Below are 10,281 nucleotides of genomic sequence, written 5' to 3' on the forward strand. Positions count from 1 at the left end.
AATAACTACAAAAAAAAGTTGTATTTTTTCGTTATTCACAAATAAATTGAGAATTACGTCATTCCCCGGAACAACACTTTTTTATTTGATATTATAGTTTTTGTATTTATTTACTCTCAGTAGTTGGAAAGTGTAATTTCCATTTTCAAACCATTTCAAAATTAGAGAATCTGCAGCGAAAAAATACCCTAGTTTTTAAGCAAATAAAACGTAGTTTAAAAAATTTTTCTGCTTAAAAAAATTACCGTGAAGCTTCCGATTAAAGTTATAGTTAAGATTGTTTGGTAACATCTATACGTTTACATAACAGTTAATATCATGACACTTTCTTTAGTGTGGTTTTTATATTAAAGGGAGTATTACAACGTAAGCTATTATAGAAAAATATAAAATTTAATATATAATTATATAATTGTATAAAAAACTGAGCTACTAATTTTTTGATAGACGTAGTAGTCTAAACATTTTGAAAATGGGGTTTCTCAATTTTAGGTAATTTATGAATTCTGGAACATTTTCTACGAAAAGAAAAGTTTCAAAGTTAAATTAAATTATGCATGCCTAATCTGTACACTATAAATCTAAGCGTAACATTTTCATTTCTAATCAATAGTTACATTATCAATTAGATTCATTATTAACAATTCAAACAGTCTCCTAAACCGTGAAATTTTTTACTTTTTGTCAAGGATTTATGTCATACTTGAGAGTGAATAAAATATACAAGGAATTGTTGTGTACTCTTTACCTCATCGGAACAATCACTTAGGAAAATATTTGTGTTTGTTTTAGTTGTTTTTGAAAGTTCATCGTGTCATAGTACCAACATCTTCGAAACACCAGCACCAGCCGCAAGATTCAACAAAATCACAGTTGGCATAAGATTTCAGAGTCACATCATTTACGAAATAATATGGCTACATCTTCAAGTTCCTCTAGAGAATCCCATCGTTGCAATATATGCCAAGAGAGTTTTATGGTTTTAAGTCAATTAATATCACACATGCAGACTCATGAGAACGAAAAGCGAAAGGAAAAGTCGATTCAGTGTCCGGTGTGTTCACAAACATTTGGACAAAAAAACAATCTTGTAATCCACATGCGTACCCATACTGGAGAAAAGCCATTTAAATGCTCGATATGTTCACTAGCATTTAGTCATAAATCAAATCTTACTGCTCACACTCGCATCCACACTGGCGAAAAGCCATTCAAATGCTCGATATGTTCACAATCATTTCGCTACAAACATCATCTTGCAGGTCACACGCGAGTACACACAGGCGAAAAGCCATTCAAGTGCTCGATATGTTCACTAGCATTTTGGAAAAAATCTGATCTTATTGTTCACACTCGCATCCACACTGGCAAAAAGCCATTCAAGTGTTCGATATGTTCACTAACATTTTGGAAAAAATCTGATCTTACTGTTCACACTCGCATCCACACTGGCGAAAAGCCATTCAAGTGCTCGATATGTTCACTAGCATTTAGTCACAAATCAAATCTTACCGCTCACACACGCATCCACACGAGCGAGAAACCATTTCAGTGTACAATTTGCTCACAATTTTTTCGCTACAAACATCAACTTACAAAACATGCACGTATCCACACTGGCGAAAAACCCTTTCAGTGCCCGATTTGCTCACAATCATTTCGCTGTAAACATAACCTTACAAAACACACTCTGAGACACACGAACGAAAAACCCTTTCAATGTTCGACATGTCTGCATTCCTTTCGACAACAGCACCACCTCAAAAATCACATGAAAATGCATACTAGGGAACCTAAACCCTACAGATGCACAACATGTCCACAAGCTTCCAACCAAAATAAAGGTCTTATGCGCCACACAAACATCCAACACAACATATTTTACTGCGACGAGTGTCCGCAATCTTTTGCCCACAAAAGCAGCCTCATAAAACACATTGGCTCCGAACACAACTATCGCTGCTCTATGTGCCTCCAAACATTCGTCCAAAGTACTTTTCTTGAAAATCACATGAGAAGCCATCATCACTTTCCTTGTGACGAATGTGAACAGACTTTTCCGGATTCGGACAAACTCAGGCATCACAAACTCGTTTATCATTTTTATCGCTGTTCCCTATGTTCGCAGTCCTTTAGTCTATGCATACATCGTTCTTCACACATGGCCATTTATCATTGCTTCCGATGCCGTTTGTGCCGTCAAATTTGTACCACATACTCTGACCTCGAGAGACACTTGTGCTACGCTCACAATTTGTCGTTATTTGAGGCTTTGCTACTAACGTAAAAAGTTCAAACATATCATCAGCGGAAGGATTACATAAAATCAATTAAAGGATATATCTAACAAATGGATCATGCGTCATGGATATCGGCATATTGGGCTGACTTTTTTTAACTTACGTTGTTTACAAGTCTTACTTTTTTTCATACAACCAATATTTTGAAATGCAATGTTTTTAAGATGTTTTAAGGCTACATAGTTATGTATACGGTTTAGTTCTTGCAACCATCAAAAGGTGTGTTTCATTACTACAATAAATGTATCATTGTAAGGGCTGTTGTTATTTTCCTCTCTCAAGTTTAAATACTCATGCATTTTGACGTAGTTTCTGTCGTCATTGGAGCTCCAAGTCAAATGTCAATGCAACATTTATCCACAAGTAATAATTTTACAATTATCAATGGACAATATTTAATTACCTAGCCTGATGGAAACACGAGCTGCAATACTATTTGTGCGACGTACTCGAGTTTCGTAAGTACAAGAAACTTTGCCTTTTCATGTCGTGCATAAAACTAATATTACGGGTTTCTAATAATTTCTTCAGGCAAAATTGCACCATCTTATGAACCTAATTAAATTTTGACTCTTGTATACGTCATGATTTTATACATTTTTTGTTCTAGAGTAAGGAAAAGTAAGAAAAGTCAGCTGAAAGTCAAAATGTATGTGAGATATTGAAGTACTAGGAACGAATATGTAATCATTTCAATTCCCAAAAGTCGCATAGGTTTAACAAAATTTTTTTTTATTTTCATGACCACCAAATATAGTTTTTTTCGCTATATCTGCATTATTTACGGAGGTATAGCAATTTTAAGATTCTGATTATTTATAGTTTGAAAAATCAAAAATTTAGAGCCTAGCCACTACCTTTCTCGGGCTCTATGTGGTATAAAGAGCTAATGAGTAGGATATCGAAATATAAGTCACGAATATTTAATCATTTTAAGCAGTCAAACTCTCACAATTAAAAAAAAAAAATTTTCTATATTTTAACGATCGCGGATGTCGTCCTTTTCGCGATACCTGCATCATTTACGGAGGCATAGCGATTTTAAGTTCAAAAATACCAAACCTAGAGGATAGCCATACTTTGGCATGTTTATCAAGTACTGTTTCTGGCTAGTATAGGAGAACTTTGAATTCACCGATAGATACAACATTAGATCTCCAGAAATCAGTGAATTGTCATTAAAAAAAAAAAAATTAACGAGTATCAGTTCTTAAGTAATCGTTGATCAATCTATACAAACAACGGATGGATCATAGAATATTCAACTGAGTAAATTGAAAAGCAATATATTTGATGATAGTTTAAACGCCTCAATAAACCATCTACAGTACTTGTACAGGAAAACTTGTTTAAAAAAAAAAAAATTGTTTTTCCTTCCAGCTCCCACAAATATAAAAATATGTGTGTAGACAATACACCCTTTAGCAAGCACGACGGTTATTATACATATATATACGTGGCGTGGCTTGACTCCCGCGGCTTCTGCAGATATAATATGGGCGGGTCGCTTTGGCCTCTACCTATATATACATTGTACGTGTGGCTGTTCTTCGCGTTTGTTGCGCGCGCGCATCATATACCTCCTACTGTATATACATGTAATATGGCTTTTGTCTGGCACACTCTCTTCTGACTGCGTACAACATATATATATGCATGTGTGCCTCTTTCCACGCTACACATACGTGATAACGGTTAACAATTGGCCTTTATGAAAAATCAATTGTTTCTTGAGCTCAAAATTAATCGTCTACTTTCACGGGTGGTATACAGTGGACGTAGCGGTTTTTTATTTTTTTTTCATTGTATAGACAGCCAATAAGTATATTCGCGTGAAAGGGTTGCATGGCCAAACATGGTCATACGATTGATGGTACGTATAAAAAAGTCTAAGATTTTCGCAAGACCCACCGATTGAACACGGAGCAATGAAAAACAACGCTAATTGTAACCGTTTTTTTTTTACCAATTCATCTGTTGGAAAAAAAAATGTACAAACGAAACGTGAAACACTACAAATCCAATATTGTGTTACTTCAATCCACTTTTCGCTGTAACACCTTTTTTTTACATGTACGCGGGTGAGTATAATTATCACACAATTTCATGTGCTCCATCACACGGTATAAAAATCGTGTTTTTTCGTGCGTAGATCATGAATTACTCTCACCAATAGGTGCGTGTGAGAAAATGTTAAAATTGTTACACGCTTTAAGTGGGGGGGAGGGTGGGGTTGGTAATAGTAACACAGTTGGATCTTTAGTTTAAATGATAACATCGACGCGTGTACTCGCACGAAGCGAGAGGGAAGGAGGAGGACCCGCGCGGAGGGAATTTATTGATCCGTGGACATATATGTTACGTATACGCATGGTATCTCCGGTTACCGCGTACAATATATCATATACGTAAACCCATATACATATATACATGTGAGCAAAACTACACGTATATGTATAGATATGGAGGGAAAAAAACAAAAATGTAAAACAAACAAATGACCATTGTGTGCAAGTGTATAATATATACGAACAAGTATGTCTAAAAATACGATGGAAGAGGAAAATAAAAAGAAATAAAGTCCATTGGGTATGGAGAAAGAGGGAGGGATGTCGGCGATAAGGGTTGGTTAATAGAAATATTGCCGAAGCGAAGGGGGGGGGTGGGAGAGGGGAGAAATGACCGAAGGAGTGAAAGATTATGGCAGAAGTGAGCGCACAGAAAGAGCAAAAGATAAAAGAAAGAAACTGCGCGCATATACACACACACGTATAAAGGGAGATGAGGAAAAGAGAACGAATGTAAGGAAAAGGGAGAGAGAGAGAGAGAGGGAACGCGCGGCGGGCAGCATCAGCATCAGAGCAACGGAGGGAGAGAGAGCGTATATATAACATACTAGGAGGGGGTTGATGGGTAGAAGCTTTTAGCCCGGCTAGATGGTGCCGAGATAACGGCACCGGTATATATAGTACGAGCGCCCCGAATGCCATGTATATACAGTACACGCACACACGTATAATATTGGTCCTCCCACTCTTTTCTCTCTCTAATATACTCGTTTTGTTCATACATACGTGTATACATATAAGTTAGTTGTATCAAGGCATATATATGATAGGTATATGTAATAACTATATGTGTTGTGTATTATATATGCACGTGCTTTATGCCCACAAATGTACATGTATGTATAGGCGTGTGTACCGAAGAAACGAAGTAAGCCCACATTATCCGTCATTGGTGTTTATGATGGATGAAACAAAAAAATAAATAATAATCATATACACTGTATAACAACGATGAGTATACATATATGTATATATATACCCTCTCGGGTGACGGAGCAAAATTATGTGTGTGTGTGTGTGTCCGAGACTTGTGCGCGAGGGGACGTTTTGAAGATTTATTGGCGAGAGCGATAAACAAAAAATGATTTCGGACGCGCAGTGTCGTAAAACCCGCTCGGTCGAGTGTCCCCCGAGTGTAGGTATTATTATACATATACATATATCCACCGCATTACGGATTATACACGGGAGGAAGAGGAAAGAAGTATAACGACGTGTACCCCCCAAAAAGTGTACATTATACCTGTATATATATACACAAACACAGGTAGGTATACATATATATATATATATATATATGTATGGGGAATCTCGATAATAGCCAATGGTCGTGGCGTATACCCCGAAAAACACGGCTCAGGCATCCGAAAAATGTCGAAACGCTTCCTACGCGTCGGTCGTCGTCGTCTTGGCTCTCTCGGCGCCTCGTCACCCGGGCACCTATCGAATTAGTCTATCTGTCGGCTACTCCGTTTCTGCCTGTCTGTCCCCTCTGATAAACTCCCTATTCTCTCTCTCTCTCTCTCTTTTACCCCCTTATATATACATTGGGGACGTATATATACATATATATATTTATACCTACCTTTTAATCCCACTCGCCCTCTGTCTAAATATATATGTATAAGCTGCAAACTATGCATGTACCTCCCTGCGTTATCGCCCGACTACATAAAGGACCTCTTTTCTTCTTTTCCATCTCTTATGCTTTTGCATTCCTCGGATTCTTTGTCTTGGTCCGCTTGTAAATTATTACCCGGTGATTGTATTATATATATATATATATATATATATATATATATATATATATATATATATATATATATATATATATGTACATATGAAACCTCCCGCAGCCATGCGAACGGAAACCCACGCTCGACAAGATCGGCACGGAAGCCGCTCATCTGCTTTAACTTCTCCTGCTTCTGCTTTCAGGTGGTGCGTATGCATATACTTACGTGTACCAGACCAGGAATGCATATCGTAAAAATTGATTGAAACAAGATTAGGGTACATTATATTATATACCCTCGAGTCTCGATGCGATCCGAATTGGGAAAGTACGCGTATATATGCGTACCCCGATTATTTATGGAACAAGGATTATACAGAGGTGAACCTCGAAAAGTTAAAATTGGAGCTTTGTCGAATGAAAACAGAAGAAGAAAAAAAAAAACGTTGCTTCCAATTGTATACTGGTATGGTATATATGTATGAGATTTTTCAAACCTTATACTTGATGAATCACTTGTGTTCCAAGTCGTTCAAAAACGAAGAAAAAAAGAAGTAGACACTCGCTTTCGACATTTAGGTGTATGTACATCCTTTCTTGCAGTATTCGTCATCGGTCCTGGTAAATCACTCAAAACTACGTTGTATAAATATATAGCCCCCCCACCCCATAATATAAACCTATACATACCAATGACTAATTAAACATCCGTTTCTCGTGAAGACTTGGTCCTCTTTTGGCGCTGTGTGTATATATATAATATGACAAAAATGCGCTTAGTCGGAAAAAAATCCGTGGGCGTGTATACAATGTTTAAATTGGTTTTGCGATGAAGAAATAACGCGCGCCTTCGGTGGTATATATGTATATATTTGCCGCTGGTATATAGGTATACAATGGATTTACGACCGACTGACCGTCCGTTTCGTTGCATACCCAAGTGTATATATACCTGGCTGCTATATTTGTGTTTATATTATAAGCTCCCCCGATGATCTCATCATCCTCCGTCTATTATTATATGGACCTTTGGTGCGCCCTTTGGAACACACGGCGCTTTGCGACTCTCAAACTGAGAGGGATTCTACATTTTTTTTTTTTTTTTTTTTTTTTTTTTTACGGTACAGGTGCGATGACCACCATCTGGGATGTTTATATATTATACAAACCGACAATTGGTCAACTGAATTTTAACTCAAGGTTATATGCACTCGTTGAAAACAACCAAACGTTGAATGTATATATATACGTGTAAATATCATTACAGGTACAAAATGTTGCGTGCGTTGCACTGTAAATCTAAAGCGAGGCGTCAAAGTACACGTATGTTTTTTTTTTTTATAAAATACATCGCAGTTGCGTTGACGAGGTATATTTAAAAAGAACAAAATCTATGGTGCACCAAGTATTTCCCCAGTTGTACTAAACTGGACATTTTTAAAAACGGGAAAAATCAATATAGGAAAGCTAGGGAGTGAAAAAAAAAAAAAATAGTTTACCACAGATTTGACACGTTTACAAAGAGTGCAAAATCTGGGACAGAAACGTTTTACTCTCTACACCCCTCTAATGTCAAAAAAATTGTTTAGTCCAATAGGTTTGGCAAAACAGTTAACGAAGCGTCAATTTGATTTTTCTTAAAAAGTTTATCAACACCACTGTGCGTTTCATAAAAAAAAAAAAGAAATTTCAACTGTAATGCAAATCAAAGAGTGTAATTTTTACTCACTTTTATGTGCGTGATTTTACTTTTTATATAAGCGTTTATTTATCATTTACATCCACAAAGTGTGTTCAAACTATACGCTTTTTAAACGTTTTAATTTAAAATTACAAAAAAATGGCACTCTCGAGTGGATTGAAATTTGCGCTTTAAACGCATACTTCAACAAACTTGGATTTACAGTGAATATACATGAATCGTAATTATTATATAATCGGTAAAGTTTCGCTTACGGCGGGGTATTGACGTTATAGTTTTATTCCATCAGGATCGGGGGTTGGGGGGAGGAAAAAAAACACCGAAAATTCCACAAACGGGAATCCCAACCCTCATCCGTCGAGTCTACAATGTATTACCTTTTTTTTTTTTTTTTTCCTAGACCAAACGCTCTTTTTTATATGATCTTCGGGACTTTCTGCGACCAACAGCCGACGTATGAAACCGATTTTCCTCCTTCACGGAGACGCGTACTACCTGCACACTAATGGCCCAGATTTAAAATACCACACGCTGAGTAGGAGATGCGCATTTTTGCGTAACGCGCGCGCGCACGTAGGGAAGGCAGAACAAAAAAAGGGGAGCTTTGGGTCCTCGGAGGGACACCCAAATTAGGCGGATTACGCGCGCTCGAGCGTCCCATTCTTGGCTGCTCTTTTTTTTCCCTTCTTCTTCCAGGCGGCGCGCGTAATCCTACAAATTATCCAACAATGCATCTGTGACGGTGAAAAAAAAAAAAAAAAAAAAAAAATTGTCTCGATTCCCACGCGGAAGGTACAGAGTCAGAAAAAAAAAAAAACCTTATACGTGTATACGGTCCTTTTTGTATACGTCGAGTGCCATCCTTCAGCCTCCACTCGAGTGCGGGCTCTCGGTTACCAGAAAGAGAGAGAGCCGCCACCGTCGCTGTCGAAAAGTGAGCATCTGCTTGGGCTCTCGTGTATCGATACACGTAGGTATATGTATACATATTATAAAGAGAGCGATGCCGACACTCCAGAGAAAAGAGCTGGCGACGATTTTTCGGGTCCTTCACGCACAAGAGGGAGAAAGTAACAAGTAGGTGACGCTTTGTCGGTCTTTCCTTCTTTCTCCTAATGTTACGAGCTTTCGATCGCGCTATCACATTATATTTTCTTCGGGGGGGGGGGGGGGGTTTCAATGTGCACACTGCATACACGAGGGGTGGGGGGGGAGCTTGCGGTCAATGACCTCGAAAGCTCACACAATAACCATATTTATAACTTTTAGGAGGGAAAAAAAAAAACAAAAGGAGTGAACTTGGAACAAAAAGCTCTCGGGTCGGAGCTTCCATGCCAAGTGGAAAATATGTGCGTGTACAATGAACCCTCTCTCGCGCGAAAGAGGAGGTGCACACGCACCCCAGATGACGAGGGGAACGAACGGAGGTGGGAAATCGATCGTCGTCGTCTACGAGTGGCGCTGCCATTTTGTAGGGGAGCCTCGGGCGCTGGCCAATCGGGCCAAAGGAGGCGGACGCACCAGTAGCAGCCTCGGGAGGCGGTGTCGCTCAACTGGTTTCGAGGAAAGAAGGAGTGGGGGGTAAAAGGAGCGCCGCGCAGCTATGGCAGTGGAGTGGGGGCTGGGAGTGGGGGGAACCATAGGCTCGCTCACGGCATATGACGCCTGGGCTTTGAAAGACCCATCGGCAGTGGCTCGTTAGTTCCCGTGCGGGTAGCATCGTCGTCCTCGTCGTTGTCGTTGTTTTTGTTGTTGTTGGTGGTGGTGTGGTTTTGCACGAGCTGGATACCGTCGCTGCCCGGTGATGCGACCCGGGCACTATACACCCGTATCAGGCTTCTCCAAGGCAAATTAGTGCAGGGGGATACAGTGCGGTTGATGGGCCGATAACTCCCAAATTTATCTTACCCCTTGGTACCATAGTGTTGATTCGTGGGTGCGTCAGAGATAAAAAACAAAAAAAAAACAAGGAGTCAGTCGATGATAGTAATAATAATTACTGTTGGGTGTGTTATAAGAAACAGAGCGATTCACTTTCACGCGTAAAATAGACGGGGAAAGGGTGTTACGTTTGGTGAGTCGAGGGAGGAGGGGGTAGAGGGATAAGGTTCGAAGGTGGCTGTTTGTTTGGCGAGGGTGCCGAAGCAGCCCTCAAAATTACGCGCAAGTCTTGGTGCGTCGGCGGCGGGGACGGCG

The sequence above is a fragment of the Copidosoma floridanum genome, unplaced genomic scaffold, assembly GCF_036245765.1.
Source record: "Copidosoma floridanum isolate Cflo_tuat_1 unplaced genomic scaffold, Cflo_Japanese_pri ptg000025l, whole genome shotgun sequence".
Lineage (NCBI taxonomy): Eukaryota > Metazoa > Arthropoda > Insecta > Hymenoptera > Encyrtidae > Copidosoma > Copidosoma floridanum.